Source organism: Macaca mulatta, chromosome 13, assembly GCF_049350105.2.
Source record: "Macaca mulatta isolate MMU2019108-1 chromosome 13, T2T-MMU8v2.0, whole genome shotgun sequence".
NCBI classification, from domain to species: Eukaryota; Metazoa; Chordata; class Mammalia; order Primates; family Cercopithecidae; genus Macaca; species Macaca mulatta.
Genome location: NC_133418.1, coordinates 41,330,315 through 41,348,921, shown reverse-complemented (window position 1 = coordinate 41,348,921; position 18,607 = coordinate 41,330,315).

Sequence of the window (18,607 nt, the reverse complement as noted above, 5' to 3'; positions counted from 1 at the left end):
CCTTGAATTCTACTGGCAAATGCTTCTGAGCAGAAACAGCTCTGTTCCCTTCTTGAGGCTGTAAACCTTTCTCATTGCTTAAACCATTAATTTGTCATGATCTTATTAGGTCCTTGATGTTCAGATTTTTTCTGTGTTTCATTTTTAGAAAATTTTTGAGCAGGACGGTTAGTTTAAATCAACTATTCCTTAATTACCAGAACCATTATGTTCTTGAAAATATCATTTTTATTTTTCCCTTTTCTCTCTGTCTAGAGCTTTCATTCATTGGGTGTTAGAACATCTATCTTGTCAGTTTATGTGACTGATATTCTGGAGAAATTTTTATCTCTGTCTCTCTCACCCTATTAAATGGGTGGTTGTGTTATTTTAACTTCTATTTCTTCTACTATAAAAATGGCTTTTATTTTGAAGTAAATATTTAATTTTGTGTGTGTGTCATTTGTCTCATTTGTCAAGAAACCCTGGTATTCTTTATGGTTGTACTTATTTCACAAGTCTCTCTGAGTAGTATGTGATTTTTGAACATTCCATCTTTTTTTTTTTTTTTTTTTTTTTTTTTTTTTTTTTTTTTTTTTTTTTTGAGACGGAGTCTCGCTCTGTCGCCCAGGCTGGAGTGCAGTGGCCAGATTTCAGCTCACTGCAAGCTCCGCCTCCCGGGTTCACGCCATTCTCCTGCCTCAGCCTCCCGAGTAGCTGGGACTACAGGCGCCCGCCACCATGCCTGGCTAGTCTTTTTGTATTTTTTTTAGTAGAGATGGGGTTTCACTGTGTTAGGATGGTCTCGATCTCCTGACCTCGTGATCCACCCGTCTCGGCCTCCCAAAGTGCTGGGATTACAGGCTTGAGCCACCGCGCCCGGCCGAACATTCCATCTTTTATAAATTATCTGCTTCTTCTGAGGTCACTTGTACATCTGATTTGTCTTGCCTTTCACATTATACTCCATTCAAATGTCTTGTCAACCTTTGCTGCTTCTTCATATTTAAGAATAAAGGGATCAGAAGCATGGCTGGGACCTCTGTGCTTGGCTTTCTATTTGGTAGACTTTGATGCAGGGTGAGTGGACAGGGAGAGAGTTAACGGTTATACTGAAGGCTGATTGGCAGATTTGTAACACTTATCTTTCAAATATTTTATATAATATGTTACTAACTCTTGTTCTGAATCAGCCATTAAATAAAAGAAAAACACATTGTTAAACAAAAAACAGGAGTATGTAGGATTAATTTCCCCCAAGAATAATTATGAAAGATTGGGAAAAACTTCAAAAGAAACTTTAAAAGCCACCCAAAGCTTACAATTGGAAAGATTTACGGTATGGGAAGCATGCTTTATCTTTTGGTGTTTGACAAGACAAAATGGATGTAGAAACATGGAATCATAGTGTTGGGGTTGTGTTGATTGGTATTCTAACTCAATTTCCTTTTTGCAGATTTATCTTTACTATGATAACCCTTTCTCCCAGATGAAAGCAGAGAGGTCATAATTTGGAAGAAAAACAAAAAACACTATCTTTTAGGTTAGACTGATCTAATTGTTAAAAGTTCTTCCCTGCGAACAGTATGTGCCAAAGTTTTTTATGTAAATTGACTGTGACATATATTATGCCTTTATGGAAGGCATTTCATTATATAGTCTGTAAACATCAGCATGTATTAGTAATCGATGCAATTTTTGATAACGGAAAATAGTAGTTTGCATTTATTTGGTTTGTGAATACAGAAGATTGGCAAATACATGGGTAAACAGAGCTTTAGGCATGATGATTACTGGATCAACGAAAATGAAAAAAAAAAAATTCCTTCAAGATACTTAGAATAACAGGAAAGCAATGCAAATGCCCTAATCAAACATCCTGTTCAGTCTGAATAAAGTAAATTCTATAACGTAATCTATCCCTAAGCAGCTTAATAAATATTTGTAAATATTTTTGTTGTATTTTCATTAATAGTTCAGTCTTACCTCTAAACCAACATACAGTATCCTTTCAGCAAACCTTAAGTAGCGTAATTCTACATCTTAGATTTGGTCAAAAGCTCAAGTAACTCCCCTCCTCTCCCTCCCTCTCTCCCTTCCTTCCTTCCTTCCTTCCTTCCTTCCTTCCTTCCTTCCTTCCTTCCTTCCTTCCTTCCTTCTACTTCTCTCTCCTATACACTTTTTATTTTAGTGCATTCAGGCTGGTTTCGATAATAAGGTAAGTTTTCATAGCCTAAACCTAGTCTTCAATAACATTATTCAATTATGTCAAAAGCCACTTAAAATAGCGCATTTGTCTATCTCTTTTAAAATTAAGGGTTCTCTGAAGTTTTATGAAGTATCCTAGAGTCAAATCATCAGGTCAGTAAAGACAATGGGGATCCAAAATATACATCAAATGAAATGGCTCATATTTCTTATCAGCTTTAAATCATAAATTTTGGTTCATGTATTATGACCAATTTAATATGATAAAGTAACATTTATTAAAGAATTAAAGAAATTGCCTCAAACAGAAAATGTGATAGTTATGTCTTGAGGATGTGCATTTGAACTTTCTAAACAGTAAAACAACTTTAAAACTTTTAAACAGCAAAAATGGTTGTGCAAAGTGTTCTTTTATTCAGATGATAGGTAAAATAAGAAAACTGTGTGAGGTTTTTTTTCTTTCTTTCTTTTGAGACGGAGTCTCGCTCTGTCGCCAGGCTAGAGTGCAGTGGCGCGATCTCCCCTCACTGCAACTTCTGCCTCCCGATTTCAAGCGATTCTCCTGCCTCAGCCTCTCGAGTAGCTGAGACTACAGGCACATCACCAGGCCCAGCTAATTTTTGTATTTTTAGTAGAGACGAGGTTTCACCATGTTGACCAGGATGGTCTCCATCTCTTGACCTGCAAATCGGCCTGCCTCCCACTCCCCACATCCCAAAGTGTTGGGGTTACAGGCATGAGCCACCGTGCGCCCGGCCTTTTTTCTTTTTTTTTCTTTATTTTTCTTTATTATTATTATTTTTATTTTTATTTGGAGTCTGGTTCTGTCACTCAGACTGGAGTGCAGTGGCAGAATCTCGGCTGACTGCAACCTCCACCTCCCGGGTTGAAGCGATTCTTCTGCCTCAGCGTCCTGAGTAGCTGGGACTATAGGCGCGTGCCACCACGCCTGCCTAATTTTTGTATTTTTAGTAAAGATGGGGTTTCACCATATTGACCAGACTAGTCTCGAACTCCTGACCTTTTGATATGCCCACCTCAGCCTCCCAAAGTGCTGGGATTACAGGCATGAGCCTCCGCGCCTGACCAACTGTGTGAAATTTAAGGGTATTAATGTTATGTTCTTTTTAGAATTAAAACTACATTCTTACTCATTAACACTGCATATGTTAGGGTGGACCTTCTATCTCTTACTAGTAACTACATAGCATTAACAGAATATATTTGTTGCAAAATCATAATGATATAAATCTGGAAACACCTCCATCTCTCTGCAACACACACACATACACCCATTGGTATATCAGTTATCAGTACATTTAGCTACATGTACAAACCCTCAAGAGTAATACACTTTTTTTTTTCAATTAAATAAGAACCCTGGAAGTAGGCAATTGAGTGCTGGTGCAGTGATTCTAATTCCCTCACAGTCATTCTTAGCCTGCTTCACTTACGGTTTCAAGGTGGCCACTCACACTTTCAGTTATTGAACCTGGACTTCAGGCAGGAAGACAGGGTAAGAGCAAAGGATAAAAGGTACAAGACAGGTGAGTCTGGCTCTTTTCATCAGGAGAAAGATATCTTTCCCATAAGCACCACCCAATATAATTCCATATAACTACCATTGACCAGCATTTCGTCTAATGGACATCCCTGCCTGTAGAAACATCCTAGGAGGTATTTTAGATAAAGGACACCGGCATCCCAACAAAAGTTGATTTCTATCATTTACAAGAAAAATGAGGAAAGAAGGAAAAGTTACAGTATGTTAAAATAGATTTTTTTGTTTCTGTAGGGTTTCAGTTATGAAATAACATATTCTGTAGGGTTTCAGTTATGAAATAACACATAACAGTTTCTGTTATTTCATATGAGAGATTTTCAACACGGCTATGTTAAAGAAAATGTGGATAAACAGTGTCAAAAATAAATTACAGTAAAATCCTATGTGAAATGAGGGAAGGACAAACCTTACTCAGATTATGTAGAGTGATCAGAATTATCTAGAAGATCAGCACACTCTGAAATATAGGCATGATATTTCTGGGTAAAATAAGGAAGATTATTAGTATAAATTATCAAGATAGTGACCAAGAATCTAGGCATAATGATATTGGAAAAGTATTATGGTATAGACTTTTATAGGGGAGATAGGGAAGAGATGACTAAGCTCTGGGATGTCCTAAACACAGACTCAAAAGGACACTTACTGATGGTCTACTATCTGCAAAGCTGTAAGTGTTGCTCATAAAGTTAGTCTTATACTAGGTTGTAGTTAAATTCAGGATCAGTTTTCAATATTACGTGAATATATTGATCCCTTTTTTACTTATATACCATATAACCTCCCATCTCAGCCCTTCCCCCCAGTAGATAATTTTCTGTTGAAATTGTGAGAGAATCCATGATCGCCCCATCAAAACCAAAAAATAAAAAAATGAGCCTTTCATATACCAATATAAGGATCAATAGAGAAAACTTCCCCCTTCTAGAGAATACTCGAGCACTATTTAAGCTGAAAAAACACTACTCAGCGTTCATTGGTTTAGTTTCAATGAAGAGACTTCAGAAAACAGAGGTAAGTTTAACTACAGTCATTGTTCTTTTACCTAGAACTTATCTAGAACTGCCCTCTGTCTAGCTGAACAGCATAAATTAAACAGTAACTTATAGGAGAAGAGAGCTCTTTTATGGCTACTCGTAGGACTTTCAGAAAAATTTGGTTTAATCATAGGATTTTGGCTCACATGATGATGGCTATAGAAAACTCTTTTGATTGGGATCTAGAGGAAGACAAGAAGAATGCTTTTGCTATTTGTGTCAAACTCAACTCTCAAGAAATTTCCGAAATATACTTGCTGACTTTTCCTTCACACGATGCCACCATTGAGCTAAATAGACAGCAGAATAAAAATAATTCATGAAAACAATTCATTTGCCTCAGGAAAAAAGCCACTTTGATACTGAATGAAGGTAACTGATTAAGGACAAAGAGAATTCAATACCCTTTACATCTTGCTATTTACAGACAAACGTTAATGAAAGATTTCAGCCAAAGTGTGTTCGGAATTGGTGGGTTCTCGGTCTCACTGACTTCAAGAATAAAGCCGTGGACCCTCATGGTAAGTGTACAGTTTTTAAAAATGGTGTGTCTGGAGTTTGTTCCTTCAGATGTTTGGACGTGTCCAGAGTTTTTTGCTTCTGGCGGGTTCGTAGTCTCGCTGACTTCAGGAGTGAAGCTGCACACCTTCGTGATGAGTCTTACAGCTCATAAAGGCAACGCGGACCCAAAGACCCAAAGAATGAGCGGAAGCAAGATTTATTACAAAGAGCAAAAGAACAAAGCTTCCCTAGCATGGGAGGGCACCCGGAGTTGCCTCTGCTTGCTGGGGCAGCCTGGTTTTATTCTCTCATTTGGCCCCACCCACATCCTGCTGAGTGGTCCATTTTACAGAGAGCTGATTGGTCCGTTTTGACAGAGTACTGATTGGTGCGTTTACAATTCCTGAGCTAGACACAGAGTGTTGATTGGTGCATTTACACTCCTTTAGCTAGACACGGAAGTTCTCCAAGTTCCCACTAGAATAGCTAGACACAAAGCACTGATTGGTGTGTTTACAAACCTTTAGCTGGACACAGAGTGCTGATTGGTGCATTTACAATCCTTTAGGTAGACATAAAAGTTCTCCAAGTACCCACCAGATTAACTAGATACCGAGTGCTGATTGGTGCATCCACAAACCCTGAGCCAGATACAGAGTGCTGATTGGTGCATATACAATCCTCCAGCTAGACATAAAGGTTCTTCAAGTCCTCACTTGACTCAGGAACTCAGCTGGCTTTGCCTAGTGGATCCTGCTCCAGGGCGGCGGGCTGGAGCTGCTTGCCAGTCATGCGTGGTGTGCCTGTACTCCTCAGAGTGGTCTCACTGGCTTCAGGAGTGAAGCTGCAGACCTTCACTGTGAGTGTTATAGCTCATAAAGGTGATGTGCCTTGGGCGGTGGATGGGACTGGATGCCTCGGGCGTTTGATGCGACTGGGCTCTGCAGAGCAGGGAGTGGCACCCGTCGGGGAGATTTGGGCTGCACTGGAGCCCACCGCAGGGGGACTTGGGCATGGCAGGCTGCAGATCCCGAGCCCTATCCTGTGGGAAGGTGGCTGAGGTCTGGTGAGAATTCGAGCACCGCATGGGCAGGCCAGCAGTGCTGGGGGACCCAGTGCACCCTCCACAGCTGCTGGCCTAGGTGCTAAGCCCCTCACTGTCTGGGGTCGGTGGCGCTGTCCGGCCACTCTGAGTGTGGGGCCCACGGGGCCACACCCACCCAGAACTTGCACTGGCCCATAAGCCCAGTGTATAGCTGGGGTTCCCACCTGTGCCTCTCCCTCCACACCTCCCTGCAAGCAGAGGGAGCTGGCTCCAGCCTCGACCAGCCCAGAGAGGGGCTCCCACCATGCAGTGGTGGGCCAAAGGGCTCCTCAAGCACGGCCAGCCTGGACAGGGAGGCCGAGGAGGGCTACTGGCAAGTTGTCACCTCTCAAAAGTATAAGTATTTTTAAAAGACACAGCTAGCATCCTTATTTATTTCCCATTAGACAACAGAGTTTGTGTTTTCCACAACACACTCTTTGGAGTAAATAATAATATTGAAAATGGTTTTGCCAAATGCATTTTAAAGTTTAAAATTTTTGTTTTAAAATAAGACTTCTGCTTCCAACAAAGATGGACTAAAGTGATAATACTTAGCTGACTACCTGAAACAACCATGAAAAAACACAAAGTTTGAAAGATGAAACATGGTCAAGTGTGATGGCTGTTGCCAGTAATCACAGCTACTCAGGAAACTGAAGTTGAAGGATCACTTGAGGCCAGTAGTTTGAGACCAGAAGTTTGAGACCAGCATGACTGACAGAGGAAGACCTTGTCTCTTAAAAAAAAAATTAAAACAAACAAGATGAAACAACAGTTTTCAAGCCACTGGATTTCAGGCAAGAAAAGACAATGACCCCTGAGAAATGGAAAATAAATTAGATGAGCCTTGTAATTGCAAAAGGGAGCTTTCAGTCCACAGTGCAAAAGGGGGAATATAAACAGCCGACATCTTGACTTACAGAGACAGATATGGGAGTCTGGGGAGACCAAAGCAGCTACAGTTGGCAAGACAGAATTATCTGGGAGAAGGGAAATGCAAAGAAAAAAAACTAGGAAAATCATCGGCAGACACACCTTACATATTCAGCAGAGTAATGAGCAATGCATGAATCGGAGGAAACTAGAAGGTGAAAAACATTTGCTCTTCGAGAATAGTGCCAATTCCCACTAGCCAAATTGGAAAAACATATAATTCGAGGGGCATAATTCATGGAGTAGGGTACTTATAAGAGTCTTGCCATGGAAATAGAGAAAAATAGCCCAAGACTAAAGAAGCTTCTGACTCTATCTAATAAATATTAAAAGCAAGACTTTAGAAGACAAGGTATTTCCAAGAGCCTTAACTGTATTTGGAAACAAAGATCAGGAATATCTGTGAGAATACAAAAATATGCATCATTTAATTAGATTAAGAACACAGTGTTGGCCGAGTACAGTGGTTCATGTCTGTGATCCCAGCCCTTTGGGAGGCCGAGGCGGGCAGATCACCAGAGGTCAAGCGTTCAAGACCAGCATGACCAACATAGTGAAACCCTGTCTCTACTAAAAATACAAAAATTAGCCAGGCGTGGTCACAGGCGCCTGTAATACCAACTACTAGAGAAGTTGAGGCAGGAGAATCGCTTGAACCCGCTAGGAGGAGGTTGCAGTGAGCCGAGATCAGGCCATCACACTCCAACCTGGGGGACAAGAGCGAGGCTTCGTCTAAAAAACAAACAACAACAACAACAAAAAAACACACACACAATATTTAGTATCCAATGAAAGATGATCGGGGATGCAAAGAAAGATAGAAATATAACCCAGCATGAAGAGAAAACTCTATCAATCAAAATTGTGAAGTGCCACACTGTTGCATTTATTTAGCAAAGATATTTAAACAATTATAACTGTATCATACCTGTGCAAGAGGTTAAGAAGAGACATGGAAGATGTAAAAAGACCTCAACAACTTCTGGAAATTAAAACTACAATATATGAGGTCACATACACACTAGAGGAAAATGAAAGTGGATCGTGTGTTGCAGAAAAGGTATTAGTAAATCTGAAGACAGAAAAAGAAACTATGTAAAAGTAAACACAGAGAAAAATTAATTATAATTTTTATAAAATAATTAAAATTTATCACAGAGTTGTGGAACGTCAAATTGTTTTCAACAAAGATGAGGGAAAAATGGGGAATGAGAGAAATGTTTGAAAAAATAATGGCCAAAAACTTCTTCAAATGTTCTGAAAACTGTCTACCAACAGATCCAAAATACTCAGTGAATCTCAAACACAAAATGCATGCAGGCAACGTCAAGAATCTAATTAAAATCCATCAGTGGGTTTTCCTGCAGCAATTATTACTGTGGTGATTTTCTATTTCTTTCACTCCTTCTACATTTATTAATTGCAATTCTTCCAAAAGGAAAATAAAATTTCTCTATTCTCTTGTTTATTGACTTCGTCATTTGTTTCTATCTCTCAGCAGTAACGGGTATCTATATTTTGGGCTATATTACAATAGTATTACAGTATACTGTTTTTGCTTAAGTTGTTCCAGTTGTGTGTGGCTATTGAGAGTTCTTTCAAATTGGCTTTTGACATGTCCACATGTCTTCATCCTCCTCATTTCCCTTTTTATGTTTCTTGTGGGTTTTTTTTTTTTTTGTATTTTTCTTACTTTCCAGTACCACACGATTCCTCAAGATTATCTTGTAATATTCCTACCCAAGATACAGTATTAAACATTTTAATCCACATTAAAAAATAAAATCCGTGAGTTCATGATGATAACTCATGCACTAATTTGGCATCACCAGATAGATATATTCAGCATTCTCCATTTTCTTATCTGTAACATCTTTCTCCAACATGAAAAAACAGATGGCTTTCTTATGTATAATGGATTCACTCATTTGTTCAACAGTAATATAAGTATACATGTAACATAGTTGCAGAAATTCTAACTCATACTTCTATGAAAAACAAGTTTACTTACTAGAATATATATTATCACTATAGTATCTAGTCAAAATCGGTTTTCCAAAGTTATCTAGGTCATCTACTTTCCTTCTTCCCCATGCCTTTCACAGTGGTTACGCCATTTTATATATAATACGCATTCATTCATTTTTGAAACAATCTTTATTCTCTAACAACCTGAATTATCTTTTAATTTACATACAGTAAAATGTACTCTTTGTGGTATACAGTGCAATTTATTTTGACTAATGCATAGATTTGTCAACATGGAACCAGTTCAGAATGGGTTCATCATAAGTTCTGCTTAGAGAGCTTTATAACTTAGATGGTTATATTAGAAAATAACACAAATCTCGAATTTCCCTTAAGACTTTGACAATTAGAAAATTACACCTAAATCAAGGAAAGGGAAGAAAATAAAAATCAAACAGAATTAATAAAATGGAGAAGAGAAGAAAAAAGAGAAACTCAAAGACAACAGAAAGGGAAAACAATAGAGGAAATTTAAAAAAAGAAAGCTAGTTCCTAATGGATTTTATAAAAATATCGATAAAGTTGGCAGTCTTACAAAGAAAGAAAAAAAAAAGACGAAAAGCAAGAAGGATGGTACATTTCAGAGACTACTGCCGTTAAATAATAATGAATATTAGGAACAACCACTTTCCAATAAATATAGCAATCGAGAAAACACAAAAATTTCCTTGATAGGCACAAATTGCTAAAATTAACCAAATAAGAATTAGAAACTTGAACAGCCCTCTATCAATTAAATAATTTGACTTAATTACAAAACAACCCATAACAAAATTCCAAGTATTGGGTCACTTCACAGGTAAATTTTGTTCAACATTTAAGTAAAAAGATCACACCTATTATAACTAAACATATTTGGGAAATTGAGGAAAAATATGTTCTACTTTATTTTGTGAGAGCAATATTACCAGGATAAAACCAAAGTCAATACTAAAGACAATATAAGAAAAGAGAACTATAAAACAATAATTCCTCTTAAATATAGATGAAAAAGTTCTTAACAATATGTTAGCATACAAGTACTACAATATATAGGATAGATAATGCTTTATACCAAGTGTGTTTTATTCTTGGGATACAATATTAATTTAATATAAAATATCTATAAGTGTAATCACCATAATAGTAAAAGAAAAGAAAAAACAATATTTTTCAACAGATTTAGAAAAAAAATTGACAAAATTCAACATACCTTCAATAAGAGCTCTGAGGAAACTAGAAATACAAGGAAATTTCTTCAACCTGATTAAAAGATGGCTACAAAAAATCTATAGCTAACATTATGATCAATGAAAAATGCCTCCATTTGTTCTACCTAAGATTGTAAACAAACAAGGATGGTTATTCTCACTACTTGTATTGGACAGTATACTGGAGACCATTGCAAGTAATTGAGGCAAGAAGGAGAAATAAAAGAAAATTCAAACTAAAATCAAAACAAATATCTATGATGATGATAAAACGTGCCAAGAAGTTCTCTTGGTGGTGGGTGCTCAGATTCCAAATATGGATATATTATCTGCCATCAGTATGGTAAATACTGTCAAACAAAATATTAAAGCAAATTTAGTTACAAGTGTCATTGGCATGTGTTTGTGATCCATAAATCAAAGTAACCTCCATTCTACAACATAGAGTGAGCGCTCCCACCAGGCAATGGTAGAACAGTGAGCTTCGTAAGGTGGGAGCAAGGAAACAGACCACTAGAAAAAAAAGCTGACTGGTTAACATCAGGTTACTTTTTTGAAAGGATTAAAGCAGAGGGGACTTCCTTGTTAATCTGACTCAAGGAGAGTGTAATCTCCTATTTTCAGGAACAACTGGTCTGTTTGAGGATCTCCCTGTTTCCTTAAAGTTGAAGTTTGTTTATGTAGCATTTAGCATAAGTGACTCCTTTTTGGTTTTGTGTGATCTGTTGAGGCCTCATGTAGGAGCTCAGTCCAAAATGGTGGCTTCTCATAAGTTTTGTTTAACAAAACAAAGAAATAAATGATACAATCACTAATTATCGCAATACTGAGAAAGGGATGACATTTCTACTTGTGATATTCAGGGAAAACTAAAGTGTTAGCTGAAAAATGAGTTAAAAATATAATTAAGTTGCTATTGTAAATAGTGCTGCAATAAACAAATGCCCATCAATGATAGACTGGATATGCAGCCATGCATAGTATTTCATGTCCTTTGAGTTCATGTCCTTTGCAGGGACATGGATGAAGCCGGAAACCATCATCCTCAGCAAACTAACACAGGACAGAAAATGAAACGTCGCATGTTCTCACTCATAAGTGAGAGTTGAACAATGAGAACACAGGGACACGGGGAGGGGAACATCACACATCAGGGCCTGTTGGGGGTGGAGGGAAAAGGGAGGGAGAGCATTAGGACAAATACTTAACGAATGCGGGGCTTAAAAACCTAGATGACGGGTTGATGGGTGCAGCAAACCACCATGGCACATGTATACCTATATAACCTACACAATCTGCACATGTATCCCAGAACTTAAAGCACAATTTAAAAAATTAAATATATATAATTATTTATATATAAATATATAAATTAAGTATATATAATTATATATTATATAAATATATATTTATATTTAATATAAAATATCTATAAGTGTAATCACCATAATATCAAAGGAAAAGAAAAAACAATATTTTTCAACAGATTCAGAAAAATAATTGACAAAATTCAACATACCTTCAATAAGAGCTCTCAGGAAACTAGGAATACAAGGAAATTTCTTCAACCTGATTAAAAGATGGCTACAAAAAATCTATAGCTAACATTACAATCACCGAAAAATGCCTCCATTTGTTCTACATTTGTTCTATATATTATATATAAATATAATATATAATTATATTTATATATTATCTATTTATAAATATAATATATAATTATATTTATATATTATCTATTTATAAATAAATATAAATATATTTATGAATAAATATAAAATATATATTTAATATATACTAAATATATATATTTAATTAGGTAGAAAATATATTCCACAGGCTCACAGTATGACATACCATTCAAGGGAAATCTTATATGAAAATGTGCAAAGGGACAAGACAACATGCTTAGGCATGTTAGGAGCCTGAGTATTTACTATCACTTGTGGGTTGAGAGCCAAGGAGAGAAGAAAGAGGAGAATGAAAACATAAACTGCCAGATAAGGAATAGTTTTATGTGTAAAGAAGAGGAGTTTTAACTTAATACTGCAGGAAGAGTGTTAGATGGGGTTAATGAATAAGTAGGCATTGCTGAAATATTACTCTGTCAATTCCAAGACAGACTGAAGGTGTAAGAAGAGAGGTTGGGTAGGGAAGATTAACTTAGGTTATTACAGTAGTCTATTTATGCTTCTATATAATGTTGCTGAAAATTGATAGAAATATTATCCTTCATTTTATAATTTAAAATGTATTTTTACATACATATTTCATTTAATCTTCACATTAAAGATTAAAACAAAAATAAAACCCCACTGAGGTGCAATTAATTAATTTACTTATTCATTCATTTGTTCTCTTTCTTTTTTAAATATATAGCATCTAATTTTCTATAAAACTACTAATTTCCTATGTACACATTAGCAAAATAACTTAAATATGAATTAAAGCTATATATATATATATATATATATATATATTTTTTTTTTTTTTTCTGAAATGGAGTTTCACTCTTGTTGCCCAGGCTGGAGTGCAATGGCGTGATCTCGCCTCACTACAACCTTCGCCTCCTGCCTCAGCCTCCTAAGTGGCTGGGATTACAGGCATCCGCCACCATGCCCAGCTAATTTTTGTATTTTTAGTAAAGATGGAGTTTCGTCATTTTGGCCAGGATGGTCTTGAACTCCTGACCTCAAGTGAATCACCCACCTCGGCCTTCCAAAGTGCTGGGATTACAGGTGTGAGCCATCGTGTCCGGCCCATACTTTTAATTATAGATTTATTTAATTTAAAAAATTGTCCTGCTCACATCTGGAGATGTTGAAGCTGGGTTGAGTGCTTATTGTTATGTGAAAAACAATATTGCCAATATTTTCCATGTTAACTTTATGGGTTGAGGCGGCTTAGATAAAAAGGAAGGATTTTAAATACACATAGAAATTTTGCCAGGAGTGTAATATCAAACTTAAAATTCTACTCTCTACTCTCAGGTGGCAAATAAAATAAGATGCAGTAGAAAGAGCACAAGCCAATGCAACACATGGATTGGACTTTGCTGCTTACCAACTGTGAGAAAATGAACAACCCCTTTCACCTCTGCAGTATTATTTCTTTTTCTGTAAAATTCAGTTAGGAATGGCTGCATTTTCCTCAATCTTGAATAGTTTCCAATTTCACATAGCAGGGAGTGTTTTCTCTTTTCTTTCTTCTATTTCTTTTCTTTCTCTCTTTCTCTCTCTCTTTCTTTCTTTCTTGGCAGAGTTCCACTCTGTGGCCCAGGGTGGAATGCAATGGCGTGATCTCGGCTCACTGCAACCTCAGCCTCCCAGATTCAAGTGATTCTTGCACCTCAGTCTCCCAAGCAGCTGGGATTACAGGTGTGCACCACCATACCCAGCTAATTTTTGTATTTTTAGTAGAGACAGGGTTTCACCATGTTGGCCAGGCTGGTCTCGAACTCCTGACCTCAAGTGGTCTGCTTGTCACGGCCTCCCAAAAGGCTGGCATTACAGGCGTGAGCCACTGTGCCCGGCCTTTTTGTTTTTTTCTTCTTTTTATCAAGGTAGAAGCAAGTGTCTTAAGATTGGCCCTGTGCTTTTCTTGCTTACCAAGTCACTAACCCTCACTTAGTGCTTACAGAATGAGTGAATAATATTATGCAAAATGGTACTGTCTTTATTACAATGCAAAATAGCAAATGTTTCCATTAGCAAGCAGTTTACCCACATGACATAAATGTTTCCAAATGTAGGAAACACATGGCTTGGGGATCATGAATGTTTAATGGGTTTGAGTTTTAAAGGCACTTGGTTTAAAAATAGCTCTTGGAACTGTTGAGTAATGTTGATTATGCATTAAGTTTTGCCATGCATCAAAAAATAATATGTCTCTATGAATTCCATTTCTGTTTCTCATTATCTGCACCCTACATCATTAACTTTTAATGAATTTGGCTTTTATTTGCTGTCCTAATGTTGCAAAGGTTCATTTTTCTTCTCCAAATGCCTAACACTTTTGAAGAAAGAGTGTTTTCTTTTGATATGCAGTCTGTATTTACACCTGTGTTTTATTCTCCCAAGTTTGTTATAGCTGAAATTTGAAGAATTTAAAGTCTTTGGTAAAAAGTCTCTTCAGGAATTTGTCATCATACCTTCACCACAAGAACAAGAGCCCCCTCCTTCTCAGGAAAGCCAGGAAGAAAATGTTCTCATATAAATTTCCTGCTGCCTCAAGGAAACAGTGGAACAATGTCTCTCAATTGTAATAAATTGAAGGAATTATTTTCAGATATCACACTGTTATGCAATATGATGCAACGTAGGGGATTATATTTAGGGGCAGATGTTTACCCTATGTCAGAGAGTGACTTTTTTAGAGCAGCCACACATAAGACTTGTACCTGCATAGAACTGATGCAAACAGGGAGCAGCTTTGTTCAAAGTGAAGGTCACTATGGCATGGACTTCACCTACTGAAAAAAGCAAAGGTAAATGCATTGATAATATTTGTGTCCTTTTTATTTAAAAAGAAGGGGATGTGTGCAAAAATATTGCTTAATTTCCAAGGAACTGGAGCTTGATTTCACTTATGTAGAAGGTAATGACCATGTCCGTAGGGTGACCTCTCACAACTCAGACTCAGTATGTGAGTCTGGCTTTCTGTACATCAAGGAGTTCTGCAGCTGAGAGCTATAGAATCCAGAGAATTTTAATCTACAATTTCATCTTGAGATATACTGGGAAGTACTTTTCTGTCAATGAAAGCCTCATTGGCTACAGAGATATTTAACCATGAATACTTACAGGTGCACTAGGATTTTCTTAACCAACCACTTAGCTGCCCACAGAAGGTCCTCAATCAATATTCAAAGTTTAACTTATTTTTCTGACCTAGATGTATTTACATTTTGGTCTACAGAGTCTATATGCTTCCACATAGAAGCATCAGCAGATAACAAGGGAAGTGAGGAACGGAGTTACAGAACTGAAGCACAACAGCTATATCATTATCTGTTCCACATATTAAAATTCCCTTAAAATTAAAACTCAAGATTAATAGTAAAAACACCAAGCAACAATCATTCTGTCTTCCCCTCTGCTTCTCTAAAAGGCCTCTGCACTGTAAGTCTGTGTTCTCTCTTTCTTCAGGATACTGTTGTGCCTTTTTATGTCCTTGCTTAGTTGAATGCAAGGTCTTAAAGGGTCTCAGATTTGGAGAACAAATCTCTGGCTTGGAGATACTCTCATTCTACCTTCTAATCAGGGACCTCAACGCTTCTTTACAACCTAGTCATTCCTTTCTCCAGCTCAGTAGCATACATATCCTATATGCAATAGTGGAACAAGCATCCTCCATTGTATACCACTGGGTGTTATAGATATTCAACTTACTTGCTTTCTGAACCAGATAAATCACCAGAATTAAGACTCTCACTTGCTACAAATGGAAGTTGCTAGCAATTGAATCATTGTGTTCATAATTAATAAGAGAATTTTTTTTATATCTGTAGGTTAAAAATAAGCATAATTCTCTCTCTTCAGAAACAGACCTTGGTATTAGTGTCAAAATATATTTGAGAGATTTAAACGTTTTCGTTTTAATGGCAGAGTGACAACCTCAGAAAAGTTGCGCTGTAAGTAATCATTCCACTGGCAGCAGAGAATGAGCTCCACCAACACTAACTTTCTCCTGAATAGTCTTCCCTTGGTCTCTAATGTGCTGACCAATCTCCTCCCTGTACACTGTTTTTCATCCCTTTAAAGAGAGATGTTTAAATGTCAGGTGTATAGAACACAGAGTGTCATAACAGGTGATATCACTTCAACACTTTTTAGTGTCACCCATTTTTTTCCAAATATTTATTTATGTCGGTAGCATCCACTTTAAGTCCCAGAAAAACTGAGAGAAATTTGTCATAATATGTCATGGCTAATGGGACCTATTTATCTACTCTTAAATACAGTCCATTGACTGGGCGTGGTGGCTCATCCCTGTAATCCCAGCACTTTGGGAGGCCGAGGCGGGCGGATCATGAGGTCAGGAGATTGAGACCATCCTGGCTAAAGCGATGAAACCCCCTGTCTACTAAAAACGCAAAAAATTAGCCGGGCGTGGTGGCGGGCGCCTGTTGTTCCAGTTACTGGGGAGGCTGAGGCAGGACAGTGGCGTGAAACCGGGAGGTGGAGCTTGCAGTGAGTCGAGATCGCGCCACTGCACTCCAGCCTGGGTGACAGAGCGAGACTCAGTCTCAAAAAATAAATAAATAAATAAAATGCAGTTATCATCAATATATTAAGTAAATCCTTATATTTATGGATTGTGTGGTAGTAAAGTGATTAGGATCTAACTTAGTAAGGGTTCCAGTTGATGATCCACACTACTTAGCAACTGGTGACCTCCTTTAAGATACATATCCTCTCATAGCCTCAAATTCCTTATCCTATAAAAGGAAATAATGACACCTACTTCATAGAGCCCTTGAAAGTTTTAATTGAAATAGTATAAATTCTGGAAATTTTTGCTAGAAAATAGTCATGTTTGTTTTTCTTTCATACATTTGATCTTATAACCTTAATACATAAATTAGCTTTTGGATCATTTAATCAAACAGCATTTTTCAGATAAGAAACTTAGATAACTGAGAACTAGAATGTTTTTCCTAATATATCCAATCCTTTAATCAAAGATTCAAAACCAGAGAAGAGGTCTTCCTACACTCATGGCCTCCTAATTGTAAAACAAGATGGAAGTAAAAATAACACAAATTCTTTAAGTTAGTAGAATAAACAAATGATATATTGAAATGAGAAAGAGCCATTGTTCTCTTGATTCATTTCAACAACTTGTTCACTTGCTTTGGGAACTATGGTAAATTATATTGTAATGACAAAACGCTTGGGTGTTCTTGACTTGAAAAGATCACAAAGACAATATATTATCAAGAAAATGTGTGTTCATGAAATTGGTAAGACAAAAATATTTGAACCATGGAAAGCCAAGAAAAAGACACTCATCCACTTTGAGCAGTAGCTTGTAACCAAGTTCAGACCCTCTGTAATGTGTAAAGGACCCTACAAACTTCCTGAAAGAATCTCAAATCTCATCATGATGTCTCATGTCTCATCAGCAAAGAAGCTCTGATATGTCTACAGTCCCAGTTCTTGGCAGTGCCTAAGTGTCACAGGAACAGATATGCATGCATCTACCTCTGGAAACACACTTCTCCTGCCCTTTTCCTCCAAATATATATATATATATTTTAAGTACAAGACACCAATAGTTCTCTCTTCAATACAATTCTAGCTCACAAGCTATAATCTTGACCCACTAGACCATAAACTTTGTGAGGATGAGTGAGGACCTTGTTTATTTTATTTATTGCTGTATCATCAAAAATGAGACTCTAGTCAAATACCAACAAGGCAAATATTCTGTGTGAGAGGTGTTTATGTGCTATAGAGACTATTCTATATTGGAAGACCTGATTTTACAATCTCAGATGAAGGTTATTCTTAAGGCTTTATTAGCCAAAGAAAAACACCAGACAACCTCGAAGGCACTCTCTTAGTCCATTTTTATGCCTCTGTACCAGAATACCAGATACCGGGTAACTTATGAAACAAACAAACAAAAAATATTTGGTTTATGGCTCTGGAGGCTGCAAAGTCCAAGGTTGAGAGGTCACATCTTGTGAGGGCCTTCTTGCTGCATGAGAGCAAGAGATCAAACTGGCAGCCTCCAGTCCTTTTATACTTGGCATAAATCCATTGCTGAGAGTGTAGCCCTCATATTCTAAATAACTCCCATTAAGACTTACCTCCTAAGACTGTTACATTTGGGACTAAGTTCTTAATACATGCTTTTTTGGGAGACACATTTTCTAATAAGCCTGAATTTGTACAATGATCTCTGTCCCTTCTCTGATGCAAGATTCCAACCCCCCTAGTGTCTAATTCACCAATTTCATGCTGTTCATCCTGGTGTTCTGGGTTTCTCCATGGTTTAGATCTGTGCCACTGACCAGCCTCAGCTATCTGTTCCCCTTTAGCTCCAGTTGATGTACTCTCAGCCCCTGGCAGGA